This window comes from Oncorhynchus kisutch, linkage group LG17, assembly GCF_002021735.2.
Source record: "Oncorhynchus kisutch isolate 150728-3 linkage group LG17, Okis_V2, whole genome shotgun sequence".
Taxonomy (NCBI): Eukaryota; Metazoa; Chordata; class Actinopteri; order Salmoniformes; family Salmonidae; genus Oncorhynchus; species Oncorhynchus kisutch.
The window spans coordinates 40,056,571-40,074,213 of NC_034190.2; the positions used below are offsets into that span (position 1 = coordinate 40,056,571).

At 43.3% G+C, this 17,643-nt stretch overlaps 1 pseudogene; it reads right to left on the minus strand.

The window, feature by feature from the left end:
* LOC109906946 (carnitine O-acetyltransferase-like) overlaps positions 1–17,643 on the minus strand; it is a 60,757-nt pseudogene that overhangs the window by 4,884 nt on the left and 38,230 nt on the right.

Below are 17,643 nucleotides of genomic sequence, written 5' to 3' on the forward strand. Positions count from 1 at the left end.
GATTCCATTTAAGTTGTCCAGCAGACCAAAGCTGAATCCCCAGGAGTCTCAATTCCATCCTTGCCAGCAGCTCAATGTGGCATTACAGGGAATATTCGGGGTAACAGACACTACAAAAGCCTTGGAAGGCTTACAAGCTGTTACAGTGTTCTATTTGGAACAAATTGATTGTGTGCCCTATGTATCAAGCTCTTAGTTTTCTTTCTTAATCATTTTAAGAATTGAATGCCTGTATGACTGTGCTGGTTATAAGGCTATTGCTTCATCCAAATGGGTAGTACGAAAGGTATATCTCCCAAGATTTGATACAGTTAATTCATTTGTCATTTACTGTAACAATTGCTATGATTATTATAATCTAATTAGTGTGAGGCAACAATTTTGTGCTGATTTAATGAAATATGGTGACTGAGTAATTGCTGTTTCTAGGTTTGAATACATTTTCTTAGTGCTCTTTCTTTCCTTAGTGCTCTTTCTTTTCTTAGTGCCCTTTCTTTCCTTAGTGCCCTTTCTTTCCTTAGTGCTCTTTCTTTCCTTAGTGCTCTTTCTTTTCTTAGTGCCCTTTCTTTCCTTAGTGCCCTTTCTTTCCTTAGTGCCCTTTCTTTCGTTAATGCTCTTTCTTTTCTTAGTGCCCTTTCTTTCCTTAGTGCTCATTCTTTCCTTAGTGCTCTTTCTTTCCTTAGTGCTCTTTCTTTCCCTAGTGCTCTTTCTTTCCTTAGTGATCTTTCTTTCCTTAGTGCTATTTCTTTCCCTAGTGCTCTTTCTTTCCTTAGTGATCTTTCTTTCCTCAGTTACTAGTCCAACGCTATATCTTATTGATTGATTGTATAAAGTAGTAGGCAGCTCCAGCCAGAGATAACATTACATACATTACAATTGATCAAGGATAAAAACACAATAAAGCCCAAAATAATGACTTACTTCCATTGTTTTCTCTGGTTAATGTGGTTAAAAGGGACAAGAAGCAGCAACATCACACCATAGTGACTTCTTCTATTTTCATATTTCGTGTTATGTGATGTGCTGGAATGGAATCAATATGCAGTGGAAACTTTTGATGTCCCTATCTAGGTGCTGGGAACTGCTGTGGAAGCCTGGCACATTGAATAAATTGCAGCATAAATCAAGGACAAAGTAAGCAAAGCTGTCCCACTATAAGATTACATTTTTTTTGATTGCTTAAGCACGATTTTCAAAACAGGGCCCGTGTTTTCAAAGCACTACACACAATTAGCACAACCACACACCCAATTAGCAAAACACTACAGATCCTTTGCAAAATTAAACACTCTTGTAAAAACTATACACTTCTTTTTAAAAACCACACTTTGTTACCATATGAAACACACACGTTTCACATTACTATACTCTGTTTGCACGAGTTACACTCTGCTGTGATAAACCTAAAACACTTTTAGCACTTCTACTTCCCTATGATTAGAGTAGGCTACTATCAACAAAGTACAAATATAATGTAAATTCACCAAACACTACACAAGACCAATGTTGCAGACTGAAGAAACTCATTTATTTCTCAACACGCCCAAAATGTTGACATGGAGATTCATAATACTGTAACCAAACGTCAGTTTACGTATTGTAAGTTACAGTTTTTTCCAACTGCTTACACACAAAATCTTTTCATGTCACACGATTTTTGAAACCTCTCACTCAAAGTGCAAAACTACACACCAAATATCCAAAACCATAAGCTATTACTCAGCCTTTGACTCAGTTGTCAATTGCATAAAACACTTTTTTCAAAACACTACACACAATTCTCTACCTAAAACACAAAAATCTAACAGGAAGTGACTTGCTTTCCTTTTCCAAACACAACCAATCAAAATGCTACACTTATTCACCAGGTCACACACACACTCCTCACATGTGCAAACACTAATAGCTTAACTGATCACTAACCAATCACTGCTTTACTGTAGTATAGGCCTATAAATAAGTCAAAGGTCAGATTACCTGTTTTGAACAATGGATGCCAACAATGGACAGAGAGCAGGAGGAGGAGTAGGAGGGAGAGGAAGAGGAAGAAGAAGAAGAGGACGAGGGCAAAGAAGAGAAGGAAGGAGAGCCATCTCTGATGAGATTAGGGCAACACTTGTTGATCATGTGATCAACCACGGTTTGACCATGAGAGAGGCTGGACTGAGAGTCCAGCCCAACTTGAGTCGATTTACAGTGGCGTCCATAATTCAAACCTTCAGAAATGAGAACAGGTATGCAACTATCTAATGACTATTTTAGCATTACAGTAATGTACTGTAAAATACGTATGACTGCATAGTATTGCATAAACATTTTTAACTCTAAGCCATCCATTTACTGCACTGCATTGAATGAATGAGGTTGGTTATCATGCTGTACTACATTTTTTTGTACATTGTTTACAGTTCCTATGCTGAACACATACTGTGTTTGAATTCTGTCCAGAGTGGAAAGGCAAAGACATCATGGAGGACGAGGACGCTTGTTTACAGATGTACAAGAGACTGCAATTATAAATATGGTTTTGGCCAACAATGCAATTAGGATTCGAGAGATAAGAGAGCATATCTTGAATAATGACACCATATTTAACAACATCAATGCTGTAAGCCTGTCGACCATACAACGCATCCTCCAACGGCACCGAGTGACGATGAAACAACTTTACAAGGTGCCATTTGAGAGAAACTCTGACAGAGTCAACAATACGCGACATGACTTTGTAGAGGTATGTATGCAACACTACTTCCAGTACTTCAGACATACCATATTTACTCATCTGTATATCCTTTTGTCTGTTACAGAGAGTATTGGAGCTGGATGCCCATGTAATTCGCCATTAATTTATTTATGTGGATGAGGTTGGCTTCAACCTCACCAAAACCAGGCGCCGCGGAAGAAATGTGATAGGACAGAGGGCAATTACCAATGTCCCTGGACAGCGTGGGGGTAATATAACTATGTGTGCTGCCATCACTCAAAACGGGGTCCTCCATCACAATGCCACACTGGGTCTGTACAACACCGGCCATATGCTCACTTTTCTGGATGCAATTTACACAATGCTTGTCCCTGATCCAGATCAGGAGCCTGCTAGATTTGTGGTTTTATGGGACAATATTAGTTTTCACCGGGCTGTTCTGGTCCAAAACTGGTTTGCCACCCATCCACAATTTGTAGTTTTGTACCTACCCCCATATTCACCTTTTCTAAATCCCATAGAGGAATTATTCTCAGCCTGGCGCTGGAAAGTGTATGATCGCCAACCCTATGCCCGCGTTCCGCTTCTCCAGGCAATGGAGGACGCATGTGGGGACATAGAGGTTGCCTCTGTCCAAGGTTGGATACGCCATGCTAGGAGATACCTCCCTCGATGTTTGGCAAGAGAAAACTTATCTTGTGATGTGGACAAAGTATTGTGGCCAGACACAGGCCGGAGAAGAGGCCGGAGAAGAGATGAAGCACTAGCTTAGCACTGGTGACTGCCCCCCCCTCCCACCACCAATTCCTGGACTGCCCCCCCGGGACAATTGTGTTCTTTACTGTATTCTAAAGAATATACTAATATACACATATGTTTATGGTTTTGTTGTATGCTACTGTATACAACAGTAATGTTTGGCCTAATAAATATTTTATGTGTCTACATTGCATTGCACAGTGTACTTGTTACCCCTCTCAGCAGATTACTTTCACTGTAGAACATTGTATTGAAATGTAGATATAAGCCTATGAAAGACCAAGGAGCTTTAGATTTAGAACAACAGTGTTTACATGGTATATCCAAAAATGTACTATTATGAAAGCAGTGTTTGCCATTTGATGCAAATGCTTCACTCTGACATGTGTTCATGGCATTTTGAATGCAGTGTAACATTTTGAATGAGATGTGGGGCATTTTGCATTTTGTGTGTGCAGTTTTGGGAATTGTGTGTAGAGTTTTGAAAAAAAAGGAGATAGTTTTGAAAACTTTTGTAAGCAGTTGGAAAAAGCAATTAAAAAAATAAATAACTAGACATTGTCTCTTCGCCTAGCTGGATCTGGCCAGAGAATTTCATCAACATCGCAGGCAATGTTGTCATTAGCAAGACACCTTCGAAAGAAACGTCTTGAATGACGAATCCATCCTTGCATTGCTGCTACCTCCATCTGGTCACAGGCCTCCTCCATGGCTTGGATGAGGGGTACCTCAGCCTGGAGACGGAGATCATATACCTTCCACCGCCATGCCGAGAAAAACTCTTCTATAGGGTTGAGGAATGGAGAGTATGGTGGAAGATATAGGACGGTGAAATGTGGATGTTGCTGAAACCAGTTCTGAACCAGAGCAGAGAGGTGGAAAGACACATTGTCCCAGACAACAATGTATTGCATATGATCAATTTGATTTGCTGCTGTTATGTTGTGCAATTGGTCCAAGAATGTAAGTATGAGTGCTGTGTTGTAAGGGCCCATATGGGCATGGCGGTGGAGGACCCCAGTCTGTGTAATGGCTGCACAGAGTGTTATATTACCCCCACGTTGCCCTGGGACATTGACTATAGCCCTGTGGCCAATGATGTTTCTTCCCCTCCTTCGTGTTCTCGTCAGGTTGAACCCAGCCTCATCTACTTAAATTAATCTCTCCATCCATTCGTAAAACTCTCTGAAAAACAGTGTCAGGCAAAATTGTGTAGTTCAGTGTAGATCTAGTATACATATTACAGTACAGTAAAAGATTATGAGACAGTATGCAAGATCACACTGCTAAAGTGAATACATACCTCTGCATAATCATGCCGCAGTCGTTTCACCCTTTCGGAATTGCACTCGAAAGACACTCAATAAATTTGCTTCATTTGAATATGTTAGTTTTTTAGGATGCGTGCCAGTGTTGATGTTGAGACCTGATGGATATCGTTGAAAATGGTGTGGTTATTGACAATGTTAGCTTGGAGCTGCTTGAGTGTTATAGTAAACATGGTTTTGGCCAACAATGCTATCTCCCTCTCTTGCTGTTCTGTGAACATAGGAGGCCTTCCCCCTTGTCGTCCCTGACCCTCAAAAAAACAGTATACAATAGTACAGTAATTTCACAGGAAAGGGTAACAGAAGTGCTGATACTGCATAGAATACAGTACTGTAAGCAGTTACTGAAACTGTGCAGATGTTTTTGATATGATGATATTTTTACAATACCTATTTTCCAGTCTAAATATTCTCATCACACTTGCCACTGTATATCGGCTTAGATTTGGCTCTACTCAGCGTCAGGCCGTGGTTGACAACGTGGTCAACCAGTGTTGCGCGGATTTCATTTGTCAGATTCTGTCCTCTTTGAGCACCTTCTTGCCTTCCTCTTCCTCCCCGTCCTCCTCCTCTCTCCTCCTCCTCGTTCTCCTCGTCCTCATCCTCCTCGTTCTCATCCTCCTCATCCTCCTCCTCGTCCACATCCTCCGCCTCGTTCTCCTCGTCCTCATCCTCCTCCTCGTTCTCCTCGTCCTCATCCCTTTCCTCATCCTCATCCTTCTCCTCGTCCTCATCCTCCTCATCCTCCTCCTCGTTCTCATCCTCTTCCTCATCCTCCTCCTCGTTCTCCTCATCCTCATCGTTCTCCTCGTCCTCGTCCTCCTCCTCGTCGTCCTCCTCATCGTCCTCCTCGTCTTACTCTTTCTCTGACTCTTTCCATTGTGCTTGGAGACCGATGAACTCACCTGCTGCTTTTTATAGTGCTTATACACCTGATTGGTGTGTCTACAATTAAGCAAACGAGTGTTTGCACACCTGATGACTGTGTTGAACCAATTGGTTGGACGGTGTGGTAATTTGACAGTCAGTGCTTTGGTATTGCAAGGACGTGACTTCATGATTGATTTTTGTATGTAATGTATGTTAAGTGTGTTTAGCGTTTTGCAAATCACTGTGCTTCAAGAGGGCCACCATTGTCCCTGTTCCCAAGAAAGCTAAGGTAACTGAGCTAAACGACTACCACCCGTAGCACTCACTTCCGTCATCATGAAGTGCTTTGAGGGACTAGTCAAGGACCATATCACCACCACCCTACCTGATACCCTAGACCCACTCCAATTTGCTTACCGCCCAAATAGGTCCACAAACGACGCAATCGCAACCACACTGCACACTACCCTAACCCATCTGGACAAGAGGAATACCCATGTGAGAATGCTGTTCATCGACTACAGCTCAGCATTTAACACCATTTAACATAGTACCCTCCAAACTCCTCATCAACCTCGAGACCCTAGGCCTCGACCCCGCCCTGTGCAACTGGGTACTGGACTTCCTGACGGGCCGCCCCCAGGTGGTGAGGGTAGGTAACAACATCTCCACCCCACTGATCCTCAACACTGGGGCCCCACAAGGGTGCGTTCTGAGCCCTCTCCTGTACTCCCTGTTCACCCACGACTGCGTGGCTATGCACGCCTCCAACTCAATCATCAAGTTTGCGGACGACATTACAGTGGTAGGCTTGATTACCAACAACGACGAGACGGCCTACAGGAAGGAGGAGGTGAGGGCCCTCGGAGTGTGGTGTCAGGAAAATAACATCACACTCAACGTCAACAAAACAAAGGAGATGATTGTGGACTTCAGGAAACAGCAGAAGGAACACCCCCCTATCCACATCGACAGGACAGTGGTGGAGAGGGTAGTAAGTTTTAAGTTCATCGGCGTACACATCACGGACAAACTGAATTGGTCCACCCATACAGACAGCATCGTGAAGAAGGCGCAGCAGCGCCTCTTCAACCTCAGGAGGCTGAAGAAATTCGTCTTGTCACCAAAAGCACTCACAAACTTCTACAGATGCACAATCGAGAGCATTCTGTCGGGCTGTATCACCACCTGGTACGGCAACTGCTCCGCCCACAACCGTAAGGCTCTCCAGAGGGTAGCGAGGTCTGCACAACGCATCACCGGGGGCAAACTACCTGCCCTCCAGGACACCTATACCACCTGATGTCACAGGAAGGCCATAAAGATCATCAAGGACAACAACCACTCGAGCCACTGCCTGTTCACCCCGTTATCATCCAGAAGGTGAGGTCAGTACAGGTGCATCAAAGCAGGGACCGAGAGACTGAAAAACAGCTTCTATCTCAAGGCCATCAGACTGTTAAACAGCCACCACTAACATTGAGTGGCTGCTGCCAACACACTGACTCAACTCCAGTCACTTTAATAATGGAAATTGATGGGAATTGATGTAAAAATATATCACTAGCCACTTTAAACAATGCTACTTAATATAATGTTTACATACCCTACATTACTCATCTCATATGTATATACTGTACTCGATACCATCTACTGCATCTTGCCTATGCCTTTCTGTATCAAATCAAATGTATTTATATAGCCCTTCGTACATCAGCTGTTATCTCAAAGTGCTGTACAGTACCATCACTCATTCATGTATCTTTGTGTACAAATTCTTTATCCCTTTACACTTGTGTGTATAAGGTAGTAGTTTTGGAATTGTTAGGTTAGATTACTCATTGGTTATTACTGCATTGTCGGAACTAGATGCACAAGCATTTCGCTACACTTGCATTAACATCTGCTAACCATGTGTATGTGACAAATACATGTGATTTGATTTTTTTTTTTTTTACATTGTCAGACAAGCAGAATATCTTTTTACATTACCAGTCAAAGGTTTTGACACACCTACTAATTCCAGGGTTTTTCTATATTTGTACTATTTTGTACATTGTAGAATAATAGTTAAGACATCAAAACTATGAAATAACACGTGGAATCATGTAGTAACCCAAAAAATGTTAAACAAATAAAAATATATGTTATATTTGAGATTCTTCAAAGTAGCCACCTTTGCCTTGATGACAGCTTTGCACACTCTTGGCATTGTCTTAACCAGCCACCTGGAACGCATTTCAATTAACAGGTGTGGCTTGTTAAAAGTTCATTTGTGGAATTTCTTTCCTTCTTAATGTGTTTGAGCCAATCAGTTGTGTTGTGACAAGGGTAGGGGTGGTATACAGAAGATAGCCCTATTTGGTAAAAGACCAAGTCCATATTATGGCAAGAACAGCTCAAATAAGCAAAGAGAAATGACAGGCCATCGTTACTTGAAGGTCAGTCAATATATACATTTCAAGAAGTTTGAAAGTTTCTCTAAGTGCAGTCGCAAAAATAATCAAGCGCTATAATGAAACTGGCTTTCATGAGGACTGCCACAGGAAAGGAGGACCCAGAGTTACCTCTGCTGCAGAGGATAGGTTTATTAGTTACCAGCCTCAGAAATTGCAGCGCAAATAAATACTTCAGAGATTAAGTAACAGACACATCTCAACATCAACTGTTCAGAGGAGACTATGTGAATCAGGCCTTCATGGTCAAATTGCTGCAAACAAACCACTACTAAAGGACACCAATAATAAGAAGAGACTTGCTTGGGCCAAAAAACACAAGCAATGGACATTAGACCGGTGGAAATCTGTCCTTTGGTCTGATGAGTCCAAATTTGAGATTGAGATTGAGATTTTTGGTTCCAAATGGTGTGTCTTTGTGAGGCGCAGAGTACGTGAACGGATGATCTCCACGTGTGGTTCCCACCGTGAAGCATGGAGGAGGAGATGTGATGGTGTAATGGTTATTTGCTGGTGACACTGTCAGTGATTTATTTAGAATTCAAGGCACACTGAACCAGCATGGCTACCACAGCATTCTGCAGCGATGCGCCATCCCATCTGGTTTGCGCATACTGGAACTACCCTTTTTTCCCTTTTTTTTTTTACAGGACAATGACCGAGCACACCTCTAGGCTGTATAAGGGCCATTTTACCAAGAAGGAGAGTGATGGAGTGCTGCATCAGATGACCTGGCCTCCACAATCACCCGACCTCAACCCAATTGAGATGGTTTGGGATGAGTTGGACAGCAGAGTGAAGGAACAGCAGCCAAGAAGTGCTCAGCATATGTGGGAACTCCTTCAATACTATTGGAAAAGCATTCCAGGTGAAGCTGGTTGAGAGAATGCCGAGAGTGCCTTGATATCAGCTTTGCAAAATGTAAGGACCAACGCATAGTATGACGGGCACTCTGAGGCATGGGCTCTGGGCAAGCCGGCTGGGCGTAAACTCTCAATTAACCGGCAGAGGCATAGGAGCCTGACGATCCCGCTGCGGCGTTCGAGCCCGGTGATCCGGCAGAGACGTAGCAGCCTGATGAGCCAGCTGGGCATAAAAACCTGACGATCTAGCCGAGGCCCGACGTGGGATGGGTGCCTTCCGAGCCAACTGGGGCAAGAACCTATCAAGCCAGCTAGGGCGTGACAGCACGACGAGCTGGCTTAGGCCCCCCCAGTTCCATCAACGTCACCACCAACCGGAACGCCATTACTCCCCAATGTTTCGTATAGTGGCGTCAGCATTCTGTAAGGACCGACGCCGGAGATGAGAAGCAGGTACGTGGAGTCAACATTTAATCAGGAACAAACAAGTAACAAGACAGGCAAAGCATTGGCACACGGGTAAACAAGGACATACGACAATTAATGCTGAAGCAGGGAACAGAGCGGGGAACCAGACATGTACAGGGAAGGTAATGACAGAGGTGATAGAGTCCAGGTGAGTCCAAAAATCACTGATGCGCGTGACGAGGGAAAGGCAGGTGTGCGTAATGATGGTGGCATTAAAAAATAAACCTTGAATGAGTAGGTGTGTCCAAACTTTTGACTGGTACTGTATATTGTCTGAATGGAAAGGTACATTTATTTTTATAACCAACAAATCACAATTTCAAACAATTACTCCAGTCAGAGTTGGATTAGTGTCTTCCGGATGCAAAGATTTGCGACATGCTATCCCAATTTCTGCAGAGCGCAGAAAGATTAGTAGTGGTAGTGGTAGTAGTAGATTAGTAGTGTATTGCATTGACTTGCACCAACAGCCTTTTTCTATCACCTCAGGTCGTGAGATGCAGATCAGAGCCATGTGTGTTTATCAACATTTGTTGATATTCCTTGCTAGTTTGTGGGTTATTTACCCAGTTATAGCTAATTTATGGTCAGCAAATAGGATTTGTGCGGTCAAGTAAATCCTGGAAAAGCCTTGGTGTGTGAATCACCTGACCGCAAATAGTGCCTTCGGAAAGTATTCAAACCTCTTGACTTTTTCCACATTTTGTTAGGTTACAGCCTTATTCTAAAATTGATTAAATAGTTCCTCCCCCCCATTAATCTACACACAATACCCCATAATGACAAAGCAAAAACTGTTTAGAAATCTTTGCTAATAAAACATAAATACAAAAACTGAAAAATGACATTTACATATGTATTCAGACCCTTTACTTTGCTGAAGCACCTTTGGCAACGATTACAGCCTCGAGTCTTGGCTATGACGCTACAAGCTTGGCACACCTGTATATGGGGAGTTTCTCCCATTGTTTTCTACAGATCCTCTCAAGTGCAGTCAGGTTGGATGGGGAGTGTTGCTGCACAGCTGTTTTCAGGTCTCTCCTAACATGTTTGATCAGGTTCAAGTCTGGACTCTGGCTGGGCCACACAAGGATATTCAGAGACTTGTCCCGAAGCCGTTCCTGCTTTGTCTTGGCTGTGTGCTTAGGGTCGTAGTCGTGTTGAAAGGTGAACCTTTGCCCCAGTCTGAGGTCCTGAGCGCTCTGGAGCAGGTTCTCTGTACTTTGCTCCGTTCATCTTTGCCTCAAACCTGACTCGTCTCCCAGTCCATGCAGCTGAAAAACATCCCCACAGCATGATGCTGCCACCACCATTTTTATTTTTTAATTTTTAATTTTTTATTTTACCTTTATTTAACCAGGTAGGCAAGTTGAGAACAAGTTCTCATTTACAATTGCGACCTGGCCAAGATAAAGCAAAGCAGTTCGACAGATAAAACGACACAGAGTTACACATGGAGTAAAAACAAACATACAGTCAATAATGCAGTATAAACAAGTCTATATACAATGTGAGCAAATGAGGTGAGAAGGGAGGTAGAGGCAAAAAAGGCCATGATGGCAAAGTAAGTACAATATAGCAAGTAAAATACTGGAATGGTAGTTTTGCAATGGAAGAATGTGCAAAGTAGAAATAAAAAATAATGGGGTGCAAAGGAGCAAAATAAATAAATAAATAAAAATTAAATACAGTTGGGAAAGAGGTAGTTGTTTGGGCTAAATTATAGGTGGGCTATGTACAGGTGCAGTAATCTGTGAGCTGCTCTGACAGTTGGTGCTTAAAGCTAGTGAGGGAGATAAGTGTTTCCAGTTTCAGAGATTTTTGTAGTTCGTTCCAGTCATTGGCAGCAGAGAACTGGAAGGAGAGGCGGCCAAAGAAAGAATTGGTTTTGGGGGTGACTAGAGAGATATACCTGCTGGAGCGTGTGCTACAGGTGGGAGATGCTATGGTGACCAGCGAGCTGAGATAAGGGGGGACTTTACCTAGCAGGGTCTTGTAGATGACATGGAGCCAGTGGGTTTGGCGACGAGTATGAAGCGAGGGCCAGCCAACGAGAGCGTACAGGTCGCAATGGTGGGTAGTATATGGGGCTTTGGTGATAAAACGGATTGCACTGTGATAGACTGCATCCAATTTGTTGAGTAGGGTATTGGAGGCTATTTTGTAAATGACATCGCCAAAGTCGAGGATTGGTAGGATGGTCAGTTTTACAAGGGTATGTTTGGCAGCATGAGTGAAGGATGCTTTGTTGCGAAATAGGAAGCCAATTCTAGATTTAACTTTGGATTGGAGATGTTTGATATGGGTCTGGAAGGAGAGTTTACAGTCTAACCAGACACCTAAGTATTTGTAGTTGTCCACGTATTCTAAGTCAGAGCCGTCCAGAGTAGTGATGTTGGACAGGCGGGTAGGTGCAGGTAGCGATCGGTTGAAGAGCATGCATTTAGTTTTACTTGTATTTAAGAGCAATTGGAGGCCACGGAAGGAGAGTTGTATGGCATTGAAGCTTGCCTGGAGGGTTGTTAACACAGTGTCCAAAGAAGGGCCGGAAGTATACAGAATGGTGTCATCTGCGTAGAGGTGGATCAGGGACTCACCAGCAGCAAGAGCGACCTCATTGATGTATACAGAGAAGAGAGTCGGTCCAAGAATTGAACCCTGTGGCACCCCCATAGAGACTGCCAGAGGTCCGGACAGCAGACCATGCTTCACCGTAGGGATGGTGCCAGGTTTCCTACAGACGTGTCGCTTGGTATTCAGGCCAAAGAGTTCACTCTTGGTTTCATCAGACCAGAGAATATTGTTTCTCTGTGTTCTTGGGTACCTTCAGTATTGCAGCCATTTTTTGGTACCCTTCCCCAGATCTGTGCCTTGACACAATCCTGTCTCGGAGCTCTATGGACAATTCCTTCGATCTCATGTCTTGGTTTTTGCTCTGTAATGCACTGTTAACTGTGGGACATTATTTAAACAGGTGTGTGCCTTTCCAAATCATGCCCAATCAATTGAATTTACCACAGGTGGACTCCAATCAAGTTGTAAAAACATCTCAAGGATGATAAATGGAAACAGGACGCACCAGAGCTCAATTTCGAGTCTCATAGCAAAGGATCTGAATGCTTATGTAAATAAAGTATCTGTTTTTTGTTTGTAATACATTTGCAAAATTTTGGTTTGTCATTATGGGGTATTGTGTGTAGATTGCTGAGGAAATTGTTTCATTTAAACCATTTTAGAACAAGGCTGTAACGTAACAAAATGTGGAAAAAGTCAAGGGGTCTGTAAACCAATGCTACATACTCCTATTGTAAAACTCTCTCTCAAGTGCTCAATAATGGGACTTGAGAAATAAATCTGACACCATTGGAAAGGTGTGATTCCACTCTATTCAACATTTAGCCTAATTGACAAATACCTCACATGCTGTTAATAGATCATCTGAATATTTTTAGGTTATAGATAAACATGCCTTAGATAGTTACCTTGCTTTGAAGTAGTCATTTGATCACTCATTCAATGGATTTTTTTTTATAAAAAAAGGCTGGAAGGCTGGAATATGCAAAGAAGCCAATTGGCACACTTGTCTGATTATCTATGGTAATAATAATGCATTTTATTTTGTAAAGTGATTCCTTGCATCATACAATGATGTAAAAATAGTGTTATAGACCACTTTTTAACTGACCGGAGCTTTCTCTCCCACTTGTCCAAAGGATATGTCAAGCCCTGAGTATGATTCTCACCGAGATAGTGGGGTCGTCAAAGGCAAGCACAAACTTGAGCATTTGATTAGTGGGAGAGCGGATGTCGTCTGTGCGGCCCCCTCGAAACGTCCTTTGGGAGGCGATGTCACAGGAGGCACAGACCTCATTGTGAACTCTGATGGAGAGAAGGAGAAAGATAGAGCAGGGGTGCGTTCAGTTTGCTTCAACGTTTGCTACATTCCGTGACGCTTTGAACCGAATGACCCATTTCCCGAAAACAGTGCACAACAATCTTTGACAACCTTTGAGGTATGCTTGCTCCCATTTGGTGAGTGTGCTGAGGAATGGCCTCATCAATATGGGTGTGACCATCTGAAATCGCAAAACTTGTCCAGCACACCATATAGTTACTTCCCTTTGGGCCACCATAATCACAATGTTTTTAAACCGGATGTTCAGTACAGTAGCGTTTCAGTTGAATTCAATGTTGCACAACGTTCTGTTGTACTGAACGCAATTCAGATATTGGATATGGACACAATAATTGCTGCTAATCACAATTCATTTACAGAAAAGTTTTGATTTGAAAATGCAGATATTCCACATTTTCAGAAAGTTGGCTGCCAAGAACACATGTTGTCTCATTTATTTACAATGAGAATATAATGCTTCTTGCATGGACATTTACTAGCACATCTATGAAAATCAGTACCACAAAGTGTGAAAACAACATCAACTGCACACATATTATCCTTATTATTGCATACAGATCCTGGTTTGAGGCTGAATGCCCTAAGTGATTCCTACGAGCTCACTTGTAGTAGGCCAGCTGCAGTGCCACCTGGATGAAGGAGTTGGGACTCAGGTTGTGCCGTTTGGGCAACTCCTTCCCAAACCTCTGGAAGTTGAAGCAGCGGATATCCAGGTCGTTGATCAGTCTGGGGGCAAAAGTATGGCAAAATTAAAATGACAAATTCAAAATCCATGAATAAAGCATCAAGTGGGAGTGCTGATCTAGGATCAGTTTTTGCCTTGTAGATTACAATGAATGGCCCTGATCCAAGATCAGCTTTCTTGCTCTGAGACACTTCATGTAAACGGGCCCAGGTTAGCTGTTCAATTCAAATTATAAAGATGAATCTTCACTCTAATGGGATACAAATGTATCGACAGTTGTCAGTTTGGCCACAGGATGGCAGCACATGGTCTGAACCCAGGATAACACAGGCAGCTCAGGATCACAAACAATTACTTAAAATAGAATAAGGAGGTTAGGGGGCACTAAAGCCAACCAGAGCCGTCTTACGCTTCTGACCGTGTTTTGTAAAGGTTAAACCAACAATGAGGGCAGATAATCGTGTTTACACGCCTCCATTTGCTTTGGTCCGTGTCACTTTCATTTCAGCTCAGAGCCGTGTTGAATTTCATAACAAAGTAAACATTGACTACACAGAGGCTGAGTGTTTCACATATCAAGGTTTTGCTTGGCATGCTCGATATCTCTCTTAATCTCACAGTCAATGTTGAAGTAAAGCTTCTTGGGCATCTGAAGTGGGATCAAAGGGGTTTTCTTTGGGTCAGGTTTCTTACTGAAGAGAGAAGACCAAGGATAAATGTTAATTGTACTGCTCCACTCACCTGCAGTGTTTTGTCAAACCAACGATTGCCGCTGTTCAAGTGTGTCCCGCCCCCATGCAGAATTTGAGCTGCCATGCGACTGGAGTGCCTGTCAGTCAAGATCAAAGTAACATAGAACTGCCTGACTAATTCATCTCATAATCCAAAACACATCAGTCAGCCGTAACCAATTAAGTGCTCAACAAGTCCCTTGATGTGTCAAATGTAAATGAGCAAAAATAATGCATACTGTACAGCAATTACAAAAATAGTAACAAAGGATGGGTGAAATAATAATGATTTGGTTGCATAAATGATTGAGAAGAGGAAATGGAGAGAGAATACATAACAATAATAGAGAGATTAAAGTAGATGTCACGTGTCAAAATTTTGATTGATGACCCTATGTGAACCTATGTGAACTCTATGTGAACCCTATGTAGTGATGACGTGTGCATGTCTTCTGGTCAGGCAAGCCTGGTTAGGTGGGGGCTATGGGTTGAGTAAGGGTCCATTTGACAGGCCGTTAATGATTGATGACCCAAGCCTGATTTATGACCCTATGTAATGATTTATGACCCTATGTCATGTAGAAGGGTGCATGCCCAGGGGGGTTGGTGGGGTTGAGTAAGTGACCATGTGTCAGGTCAACCTGTTACTGTTTCTCACGGTTTGGGTTGGTTAAGGCCCCTTATAAAGCCGCTGAACAATACCTGTTTAAGAGTGCACAAGATCTTAAGAATAACCATGGAATTTGGGATCGGTACCAAAGCAGTGATGACGGTAACAACTGAAACAGGCCTTCGGGTTGCCCATAGAGCAAGGGCAAAGTATCAACCAGCAATATATGATGCGCCAAAAAAACGTTTTTTAAATGTGTATAGAACCCAAATACCGCCAGCAAATGCTCTGACAGATCAAGTGTTGATGTCTAATGGCCAGCAGTGGGGGTATCGGTTTGATTACCTGGCCTGTAGAGTGACCCTCTATACGGTAGATGAAGGAGAAGAATATACAGACCAGACTGTAGGCTTGGAATATGGTGTTGAAGACTGGTCGGTTTTTCGCAAGGTTGTGTGTCCTGAACTGAGCCTTATCACCAAGGGGTATAGTGTGTTCACGGGCCACGAGACCCGTTGGGAAGGTACCCCTGACTCCTCAGGACAAATATTTCACAGGGTGAAAATACAAAGAAAGAATGGCCGACCGTGCGGCAGCGTGGAGTTCTATATCGGCACCGAGGCAATCCGAAACCACAACCTTAGGGGTGGTGGCCTGACTGGGGATACCCGACTGCGTCTGCTTATTCCTTTTAAGAGTTGGGATGTACTGGAATTGAAAATGTTGCAACCGTTGGATGCTCTCTTTGTACAGAGCCAACAGCGTCAGAGCCTTGTTCATTTAAAGAAGTGCATAATATATACGAATCGTAAAGATTACGATGCAAAAGAGCCTCAAGAAGATACAGCGTCAGAAGAAAACTAAGTAAGCGGATGCTTTAACCCCGCCCCCCCAGATACCCAATGGCCTTGTTCTACAATAAAAAGAAAAAAGCAGCCAGTTCTTCATTTCAGCAAACACCATGGATCTCCAGACCATCTACGAGGAAGCCACTACGTCATGGGGGCCCGACACTAAAGACTCTATGCCACGAAGCCCTACACTCTACGCACCCCTGGCAAGACCCGGGACACCCCCGACATTTACCCAGCCTGAGGATGTGTTTGATGGGGTGGCCAGTACTATTTTTTGTGGATACAATCAAGGCCTCTGTAGCTACACTTTTAAACGTGGTGATTGGCGAATATATACGAGAAAAATGCATCGGCTGTGAGATCAATCATCCCAGCCAGCGTCGTCATCCTTGCCTCTACGACCCTCCTAGATACTACTTTTTCAATCATTTTGAGGAGCTGGTGAAAAGACTGTGGTCCTGCCGTTTTATACCAGCGCTGGTCATCGCCCTGGAGTCTATGGGTATTGCGCCGTCTATCCCTAGAGTTTACGGGGTAACCGAAGCCTTCCTACATGAACTGAAGGAGGCCAGAGAGATTAAAGTAGATGTCACGTGTCAAAATTTTGATTGATGACCCTATGTGAACCTATGTGAACGCTATGTGAACCCTATGTAGTGATGACGTGTGCATGTCTTCTGGTCAGGCAAGCCTGGTTAGGTGGGGGCTATGGGGTGAGTAAGGGTCCATTTGACAGGCCGTTAATGATTGATGACCCAAGCCTGATAGGCAAGCCTGGTTAGGTGGGGGCTATGGGTTGAGTAAGGGTCCATTTGACAGGCCGTTAATGATTGATGACCCAAGCCTGATTTATGACCCTATGTAATGATTTATGACCCTATGTCATGTAGAAGGGTGCATGCCCAGGGTTGAGTAAGTGACCATGTGTCAGGTCAACCTGTTACTGTTTCTCACGGTTTGGGTTGGTTAATGCCCCTTATAAAGCGCCTGAACAATACCTGTTTAAGAGTGCACAAGATCTTAAGAATAACCATGGAATTTGGGATCGGTACCAAACAAGTGATGACGGTAACAACTGAAGCAGGCCCTCGGGTTGCCCATAGAGCAAGGGCAAAGTATCAACCAGCAATATATGATGCGCCAAAAAAACGTTTTTTAAATGTGTATAGAACCCAAATACCGCCAGCAAATGCTCTGACAGATCAAGTGTTGATGTCTAATGGCCAGCAGTGGGGGTATCGGTTTGATTACCTGGCCTGTAGAGTGACCCTCTATACGGTAGATGAAGGAGAAGAATATACAGACCAGACTGTAGGCTTGGAATATGGTGTTGAAGACTGGTCGGTTTTTCGCAAGGTTGTGTGTCCTGAACTGAGCCTTATCACCAAGGGGTATAGTG